Source organism: Rutidosis leptorrhynchoides, chromosome 10 (genome assembly GCF_046630445.1).
Source record: "Rutidosis leptorrhynchoides isolate AG116_Rl617_1_P2 chromosome 10, CSIRO_AGI_Rlap_v1, whole genome shotgun sequence".
NCBI classification, from domain to species: domain Eukaryota; kingdom Viridiplantae; phylum Streptophyta; class Magnoliopsida; order Asterales; family Asteraceae; genus Rutidosis; species Rutidosis leptorrhynchoides.
The window spans coordinates 349,360,134-349,370,959 of record NC_092342.1 but is presented as its reverse complement, the minus strand read 5'-3'; positions in this window follow the sequence as shown (position 1 = coordinate 349,370,959).

Genomic DNA, 10,826 nt, shown 5'->3' with positions numbered 1-10,826 from the left:
TGAAGAAATGTTTTGCTAAAGAAGATATCACTATTCCGTTAGATGAAATCCAAATCAACGAAAAACTTCAATTCATTGAAGAACCCGTCGAAATAATGGATCGTGAGGTTAAAAAACTTAAGCAAAACAAGATACCAATTGTTAAGGTTCGATGGAATGCTCGTAGAGGACCCGAGTTCACCTGGGAGCGTGAAGATCAAATGAAGAAGAAATACCCGCATCTATTTCCAGAAGATTCGTCAACACCTTCAACAGCTTAAAATTTCGGGACGAAATTTATTTAACGGGTAGGTACTGTAGTGACCCGAACTTTTCCATGTTTATATATATTAATTGAGATTGATATTTACATGATTAAATATTTCCAACATGTTAAGCAATCAAACTTGTTAAGACTTGATTAATAGAAATATGTTTCATATAGACAATTGACCACCCAAGTTGACCGGTGATTCACGAACGTTAAAACTTGTAAAAACTATATGATGACATATATATGGATATATATATAGTTAACATGATACTATGATAAGTAAACATATCATTAAGTATATTAACAATGAACTACATATGTAAAAACAAGACTACTAACTTAATGATTTTTAAACGAGACATACATGTAACGATTATCGTTGTAAAGACATTTAATGTATATATATCATATTAAGAGATATTCATACATGATAATATCATGATAATATAATAATTTAAAATCTCATTTGATATTATAAACATTGGGTTAACAACATTTAACAAGATCGTTAACCTAAAGGTTTCAAAACAACACTTACATGTAACGACTAACGATGACTTAACGAACTCAGTTAAAATGTATATGCATGTAGTGTTTTAATATGTATTTATACACTTTTGAAAGACTTCAATACACTTATCAAAATACTTCTATTTAACAAAAATGCTTACAATTACATCCTCGTTCAGTTTCATCAACAATTCTACTCGTATGCACCCGTATTCGTACTCGTACAATACACAGCTTTTAGATGTATGTACTATTGGTATATACACTCCAATGATCAGCTCTTAGCAGCCCATGTGAGTCACCTAACACATGTGGGAACCATCATTTGGCAACTAGCATGAAATATCTCATAAAATTACAAAAATATGAGTAATCATTCATGACTTATTTACATGAAAACAAAATTACATATCCTTTATATCTAATCCATACACCAACGACCAAAAACACCTACAAACACTTTCATTCTTCAATTTTATTCATCTAATTGATCTCTCTCAAGTTCTATCTTCAAGTTCTAAGTGTTCTTCATATATTCTACAAGTTCTAGTTACATAAAATCAAGAATACTTTCAAGTTTGCTAGCTCACTTCCAATCTTGTAAGGTGATCATCCAACCTCAAGAAATCTTTGTTTCTTACAGTAGGTTATCATTCTAATACAAGGTAATAATAATATTCAAACTTTAGTTCAATTTCTATAACTATAACAATCTTATTTCAAGTGATGATCTTACTTGAACTTGTTTTCGTGTCATGATTCTGCTTCAAGAACTTCGAGCCATCCAAGGATCCGTTGAAGCTAGATCCATTTTTCTCTTTTCCAGTAGGTTTATCCAAGGAAATTAAGGTAGTAATGATGTTCATAACATCATTCGATTCATACATATAAAGCTATCTTATTCGAAGGTTTAAACTTGTAATCACTAGAACATAGTTTAGTTAATTCTAAACTTGTTCGCAAACAAAAGTTAATCCTTCTAACTTGACTTTTAAAATCAACTAAACACATGTTCTATATCTATATGATATGCTAACTTAATGATTTAAAACCTGGAAACACAAAAAACACCGTAAAACCGGATTTACGCCGTCGTAGTAACACCGCGGGCTGTTTTGGGTTAGTTAATTAAAAACTATGATAAACTTTGATTTAAAAGTTGTTATTCTGAGAAAATTATTTTTATTATGAACATGAAACTATATCCAAAAATTATGGTTAAACTCAAAGTGGAAGTATGTTTTCTAAAATGGTCATCTAGACGTCGTTCTTTCGACTGAAATGACTACCTTTACAAAAATGACTTGTAACATATTTTTCCGACTATAAACCTATACTTTTTCTGTTTAAATTCATAAAATATAGTTCAATATGAAACCATAGCAATTTGATTCACTCAAAACGGATTTAAAATGAAGAAGTTATGGGTAAAACAAGATTGGATAATTTTTCTCATTTTAGCTACGTGAAAATTGGTAACAAATCTATTCCAACCATAACTTAATCAACTTGTATTGTATATTATGTAATCTTGAGATACCATAGACACGTATACAATGTTTCGACCTATCATGTCGACACATCTATATATATTTCGGAACAACCATAGACACTCTATATGTGAATGTTGGAGTTAGCTATACAGGGTTGAGGTTGATTCCAAAATATATATAGTTTGAGTTGTGATCAATACTGAGATACGTATACACTGGGTCGTGGATTGATTCAAGATAATATTTATCGATTTATTTCTGTACATCTAACTGTGGACAACTAGTTGTAGGTTACTAACGAGGACAACTGACTTAATAAACTTAAAACATCAAAATATATTAAAAGTGTTGTAAATATATTTTGAACATACTTTGATATATATGTATATATTGTTATAGGTTCGTGAATCAACCAGTGGCCAAGTCTTACTTCCCGACGAAGTAAAAATCTGTGAAAGTGAGTTATAGTCCCACTTTTAAAATCTAATATTTTTGGGATGAGAATACATGCAGGTTTTATAAATGATTTACAAAATAGACACAAGTACGTGAAACTACATTCTATGGTTGAATTATAGAAATCGAATATGCCCCTTTTTATTAAGTCTGGTAATCTAAGAATTAGGGAACAGACACCCTAATTGACGCGAATCCTAAAGATAGATCTATTGGGCCTAACAAACCCCATCCAAAGTACCGGATGCTTTAGTACTTCGAAATTTATATCATATCCGAAGGGTGTCCCGGAATGATGGGGATATTCTTATATATGCATCTTGTTAATGTCGGTTACCAGGTGTTCACCATATGAATGATTTTTATCTCTATGTATGGGATGTGTATTGAAATATGAAATCTTGTGGTCTATTATTATGATTTGATATATATAGGTTAAACCTATAACTCACCAACATTTTTGTTGACGTTTTAAGCATGTTTATTCTCAGGTGATTATTAAGAGCTTCCGCTGTCACATACTTAAATAAGGACGAGATTTGGAGTCCATGCTTGTATGATATTGTGTAAAAACTGCATTCAAGAAACTTATTTTGTTGTAACATATTTGTATTGTAAACCATTATGTAATGGTCGTGTGTAAACAGGATATTTTAGATTATCATTATTTGATAATCTACGTAAAGCTTTTTAAACCTTTATTGATGAAATAAAGGTTATGGTTTGTTTTAAAATGAATGCAGCTCTTGAAAAACGTCTCATATAGAGGTCAAAACCTCGCAACGAAATCAATTAATATGGAACGTTTTTAATCAATAAGAACGGGACATTTCACCTAACCTGCACGAGGCCAGATATTCTCTACGGAGTTGGACTAGTAAGTCGATACATGGAAGCACCTACAATAAATCATTTGAAGGCGGCCAAGAGGATACTTCACTACATCAAAGGTACGATTGATTATGGCCTGTTTTATTCGCCTTCTGATCACTTCAAGCTAGTTAGATACAGTAATAGTGATTGGGCTGGAGACATAGATGATCGTAAGAGTATGAGTGGTTTCGTGTTCTATATGGGAGATACGACGTTCACATGGAGCTCGAAGAAGCAACCCATTGTGACTCTGTCAACGTGTGAAGCCGAGTTTGTAGTAGCAACATCGTGCACCTGTCATGCAATATGGCTCAGGAAGTTACTAAATGAGCTTAAGTTTTTTTAAAAGGAACCTACAGAGATATATGTGGATAACAAGTCTGCGATTGCTCTAGCAAAGAATCCAGTCTTCCATGATCGAAGCAAACACATTGATACAAAATACCATTACATAAGGGAGTGTGTTACAAATAAAGAGGTGCAGATAAAGTACGCGAAGTCACTTGACCAAGTTGCTGATATTTTCACAAAGCCCCTAAAACACGAGACATTTCAGTGATTACGGAATATGCTCGGAGTGATAAAATCAAGTTTAAGGGGGGCTGTTGGAAATTAAACTTGATTTTGGACCATGTGTTTGGATTTGGGCTTGAAAGTATCCAAGTATTTTGGATCAAGATTGTAGTCCAATATGTAGAAAGTTCTTGAAAAATGTAGTAGTCAAAGTGTGTAGAAAAATCTTGTAAAATATCTAAAGATAGTACTTAGGAAATATCTAGATAATCTTAGGAAATATCTAGATATTAGTAGATGATGGAGAGTTATAGACTACTCCATTGAGTAGTATAAATAGAGGGCTTCACCCCTCATTTGTAATCAAGCAAAGCAAAGCAAATCAAGTAATAAACAAAGCCTTCAAGATCAATCAAACATCTAAATCATCAATCCTCTCTTCCACAAATAATATACACATAACCACCTATTTCAAAAATAATTGTAAGTGAAAGTGTGAAAATTTCAGAATAACTCAAGGAAGTCTAGCCCGATCAAACTTTTTATACACACCAAACTATCCGTGTTTTCTAAAGTGTGAAGAAAACCAAATTCCCTATTATTGTGGATCTGTTATGGAAAGATTCTACATTTGAAAGCGCATCTACAAAGTCAAGATTTTGTATATGGTAAAAATTATGAACGCATTCAAGTGTGATTAATAAGATCATACATTTAACCGTTTTACCTTGATTTCACGAATAAGAAATCAAGTCCAGGTTATCTTCTATTACAACCTAGTATGTGTAATATAAATAGCAGGGTAGACACAATGTTTAATTGTTCATCCTTTCTATACGATTGTAATTATATCTTGTGTATTCAAAGATTATAATACATACAATTATTGACATATCGTTTTTTCAATATTTTTATTCCACATTTATAATTGTCCAAACGCTATAATTAAGAATTGTAATCTTAATAGAACTAATTCCAGTTAACTGATCAACTTTTGGGATTCAATATTTCGGAGCCTTGTACAGATAATTTTTTTGAATAAAAACAAAAAAGAAACTGATGTATGAAACTGGAACCACCAAAGAGGATAAATATGATACACAAGTTAAAAAAAATGGCGGTTATCAGAGTTGTTATTTTCTTCATTCGAGGCTGCTGGGTAACCGAGGAAAAAAGTGAATATGGTGAATACTAGGGTTGTAAATGAGTCGAGCTATTCTCGAGCTACTCGAGTCTGACTCGTTAAAAACTCAATTCGAGCGCATCCTAAACGAGCTCGAGCCCGAGCTCGAACTAAATTTTAAGCTCGTTTAGTAAATGATCTCGAGCTCGAGCATCATATCTCAAGTTCGAACAAGCTCGCGAGCCTGAACAAGCTTTTCTTTTACACCGCAATATTTAATTTTAATAATATAATTATATAATACTTACTATTATATGAATAATAGTTGAGAATAATAGTAAATCCTATTATATGTGGGTAAAATACAAAAACGGTATATATATATATATATATATATATATATATATATATATATATATATATATATATATATATATAAAATTAACGAGTTGAGTTCGAGACGAGCTCAAGTTTGTAAAATATCAAATGAGCCGAGCTCGAGCTTATAATATTAGGCTCGCACCGAGCCGAGCTAGAGCTCTATGAAATTTAAACCAATCGAGTTCGAGCCTGGCTTGGCTCGTTTACACCACTAGTGAATGCATATGATAAGATCTTACAAAAAATGGTGGATCATCAAGAATTTAATGATATCTTGAACAAGATCAGTTACCTCGAAAAATGAAGTAGTTTATTAGTTATCCTGAAAACTCAAGATTTAGTTGATGAGATGTTTTAAGCTCGTGAATTTTTATTTTTTTTTACGTTTTAAAATCAAGAACTGCTTTTTAACTCCGTGTTGGGTTCCGAAATAAGATGCTAGTGTGAACGCACCACACAGTTTCATTTGTGTGTAGTACTTAGCTGCTTAGGGTTTAAAAGTAAATGATTCAAAAGTGGGTAATGATGGAGGTGATGGTGATGATGAGGTTGCTGGTGATTGGTGTGGTGGCGGTGATGACGCGGTTGGTTATGGTGGTAGAGAATTTTGGTGGTGGTGATGAACGATGGTAGTGATGATGTGGTTGGTGGTGGTGATGGTGGTATAAACTGTTGGTGGTAGTGATGTTTGGTGGTGGTGATGATGCAGTTGGTGGTGGTGATGGTGGTATAGGATGTTTGGTGGTGGTGATGTTGGTGGTGATTGTTGTATGATGGTGTTGATGCGGTTGGTGGTGGTGATACAGTTGGTAGTGATGAACGATGGTGGTGATTGGTGTGGTGGTAGTGATGATGCGGTTGGTGGTGGTGATGGTAGTATGGAGAAATCAGTATATTGATGTTGTTGGTGGTGGTGATGTTGATAGTGATGAACGACGGTTGTGATTGGTGATGTTGGTGGTACTGATAGTGGTATTTATGCAGGTTTATGATCTTGGAATTTGACTCTATGCACGATGATAAGATTCTTCGGGATCCCAATGTTGTTCATTTAAGATCTTGGAAGTCGATAAAATCAGAAAAATGTCAAAGAATCCTATCCCAAATATATGATTTTATCATGTGCAACACGCATCCCTCACAAACCAACACGCATTGTTTGTGGTGCTTTATGTGTGTTGGGTGGTAGACAAATATAACCAGCAACGATGCTCGTAGACATGCATCTACAGATTTGAACGCATCATGCGTGATGTGTGATGCGTGGTCAGGACATTTTCGCAATTAAGGGTTTTTGAGGGCATATTGCAAAACACTTTCAGAAATGGGAGCATTTTTGTATCAAATGAATTATTTAATGGGCCTATATAAATTAAAATATAGCCCGACTCATTCCCAACTCATGGCCCAAGTTTACGTCAAAGAAATTGGGTTATTGTGTAACGACCCGGCTTTTTCGACTTACTTTTGTGCTTTGTGCTTTCACGAAACTGCGTATTTGTGCGTACTGAGCTAGCTTATGCACTGGGATCTTTAATCATGATTAATTACTTTCGTTAATATCTTACTACGTGCTATTAAGTGTGTAATCACTTAACTTGATCCCCGAATGCTTTTACGACCGTTGGTGTCACTTATCATTTTAAACGAGATACGTACTTGGTACACGTTAAACTTTTGTCATAATTGGAATATTATAACTGCGTAAACTTGATTGTTATTTATTATAACAATTACTTGGCTTAAGGGCTTATTTAATTAAGCTTAGTGTTTACTAATGCTTACTAGTTACCTTAATGGACTTGTCACCGTATTTGACTTTCCATGTCCCGACTTGTCTTTGTGACACACGCTTTTCACGAATAATATTTAGAATATTATTTACGTTCATGATTAATTTTTATTAATCATTTTTAATTAACTAATGTAAGTAGTTAGTTACTTGGGCTTTATTTATTTAATTGTTACATACTTGGACTTAGGCCTTTATCAATGGACATGGACTTGGAAGCCCACCCTACTTTCTTAATGGACTAGTTAGCCCATCATTAAGCTAGTGAATTATTAAGGCTTAAACTAGATTAATTAGTTAATAAGGAGACAAATACTACAAGAATGCTTGCACCTCTTTTCCATGCATTTAACTTTAATCTATTCTAAGCTTACACCATCTCCCCATGCATGAAAGTTGGCTTTTGACCTTGCCCCTTTTGGCATTCCTTTGGCCGTTGGTTTTGTAGCTAGGAGGAATGAGTTTCATTTCTTTTTTTTTTTTTGATACTTATAAACTAGTTTTCTACTTCATTTTTCACACACATACTTACACCACTCTATTTTTCTCTCATCTTTTCTCTCAAACTTGTAAGTAAAAAAACTTTATTTTCTTTCTTTTTCTTGTTCCAAAACCGAATTATTCATCATCATCATTTACTAGTTTGTAGTTTGTTGTTGTTTGTAGTTAAAGATCAAACTTGTTAGTTTGTATCTTCATGAATCTTGTTCTTCCATCTTTGTTTGATGAAGAACCAAGAACAAGGATCTAAGTTTCTATAACTTATGGTTCTACACTTAAATGTTTAAAGATCTAAAACTCATAAGCCTTGAGAGCTTACTTGTGTTCATGTTTTGTAGACTTAAATTCTTAAGATCCAAGCTTGACTTGTATCTTCTTAAGTAAGAAACAAACATGAACATAATACTTGTAACTTTAGTTTATTTCTTTCTTTTGTAAGTACTTTAAAGTTGTGATGTTGTTAATTTGGTCAAGTATTACTAGTTAAACTTGATCTCATATTTCTTGAAACTAAAGTTAAGCTTTATAAGTTCAAGAACATGGAAGTATAACTTTCTAGTTATAACTTCATAAACTTATGTTGGATCTAAGTTTCTATAGCTTATGGTCTTCTAATTTTGTTGTAAACAAGAGCTTATAAGCTTATATACATTTTACAAGATGAAAATCTAAGTTTAATAACTTATGGTTTTATTAAAGTAAAGATCCAAGTTCTATAACTTAGGATTTAACTTCAGAACACTAGATCTAGATGATGTTTTAGCAGAGAGGTATAAAATACTATTAAATTTTACAAGAAAATACTATTAAATACGATACAATTTTACACAAGATATTTATTTATTTATTGAATGGATATACTTAAACCTTGCTACAACACTTATAGGCAGTGTACCTAATCGTACAGTAGTGTAGTTTTTAGTAAGTCCGGTTCGTTCCACAGGGAAATCTTTTTAAACAAAGCTTAACGCTATATTAGTTTACTTTTATAAAAATACAAATATATATATAAGTAATATTATTATTATAAAAGGGGGGTTTTTAACGTTTAATGACCGGTTTGTCGATTTTAAAACTTTAGTCACAGTTAAAACCAAATGTAAAATATTAAAAATAAATACAAGACTTAAATTAAAGCGTAAAGTAAATAACGATAATGAAATTGCGAATAATAAAAGTGCGATAAAATAAACTTGCGATAATTAAAAAGTACGATAATTAAAAGTACAATTAAATACAATAACAATAAAAATGCGATAATTAGAAGTGCAATTAAATATAAAATAAAGGAAATTAAATATGAAATAAAAGAATTATGCTTATTTAAACTTCCGTAATCATGATGTTTGACGTGTTGATTTTAGTTTTATGCCCATGGGTTAATTGTCCTTTGTCCTGGATTATTTAATATGTCCGTCTGGTTTTTGTCCATAACAGTCCATCAGTCATAAATATAAAGTGCGAGTGTCCTCGTCAAATTATCCTTATACCCGAAGTTAAATATTCCAACTAATTGGGGACTTAAACTGTAACAAGATTTTAATACTTTGTTTAATAATTACACCAGGATGTCGACTGAGTGTAACCCAAGGTTTTAATATTTTGTTATCAATTATACCAAGTGTCCTTGTACATAATTTCACCCCTGTTTTAATTATTCTAGTGGCTATTAATCCATTCCCGTATCCGGTTAAATGAACGATTATTCGTACATATAAATACCCCGCCCATCGTGTCCGATTGAGTGTATATGGTAATTTATAGGGACGCCCAATTGTAAATATTTATATTAACATTAACAAACTATCATTTAGTTAAACAAATATAAAGCCCATTAATAGCTCATAGTCTAATTTCCACAAGTGTCGTTCTTTTATCCAAACCCCAATTATGGTACAAAGCCCAATTACCCAGTTTTAGTAATTAGCCCAACATCATGATTACTTCGGATTAAATAAGCATAATAATAACTTAGCTACGAGACATTAAATTAAAAAGGTTGAACATAACTTACAATGATTAAAAATAGCGTAGCGTTACACGGACAGAATTTCGACTTACACCTTTACAATATTCGCTAACATACCCTTTATTATTAGGATTTAAAATTAAAATTAAAATTAAAATATAAATTATAAATATATATTTCGTATATATTGAGAGAAGAAGGGAAAAAAGATGATTAAAAATGCTCAGAATTCGGTTGCTTTTATAGGGACTTTCAAAACTTGGGGCTCCGCGACTCGCGGCCTATTTTGCCTTCAAACTCCGCGAGTCGCGGAGTTTGTAAATACAGCTCACCAGCTTTTGGAGTCTTTCTTGCCGACGATTTATTTATAAATATAATATATATATAATTAATATAATTAATTATATATTATATTATATTTATATACATAGTTAACTTGTAATTTTTAGTCCGTTGCGTCGAGCGTTGAGAGTTGACTCATGTCCCAGTTCCGAATTTTCGAACGTCCTTGCGTACAATTTAATATCTTGTACTTTGCGTTTTGAATCTTGTACTCTTGTAATTTCGAGACGTTTCTTATCAATAATTGGAACCTCTTTGATTGTCTTTTGTACTTTTGAGCTTTTTGGTCGTTTGCGTCTTCAATTCGTCGAATCTGTCTTTTGTCTTCACCTTTTATTATTTAAACGAATATCACTTGTAAATAGAACAATTGCAACTAAAAGCTTGTCTTTCTTGAGGAATAATGCTATGAAATATATGTTCGTTTTTAGCATTATCAAATATTCCCACACTTGAGCGTTGCTTGTCCTCAAACAATATCGTCTTGAAATACTAGAATCACTTCTTTATTCTTCACACTTTGTACATCAGTGATTTCTATACGGCGGTATAAACAATGGTAGTAACGATATGGTTTACAGTCCCACATGACTATAAAAATTTAGATCCATTAAGGAAAT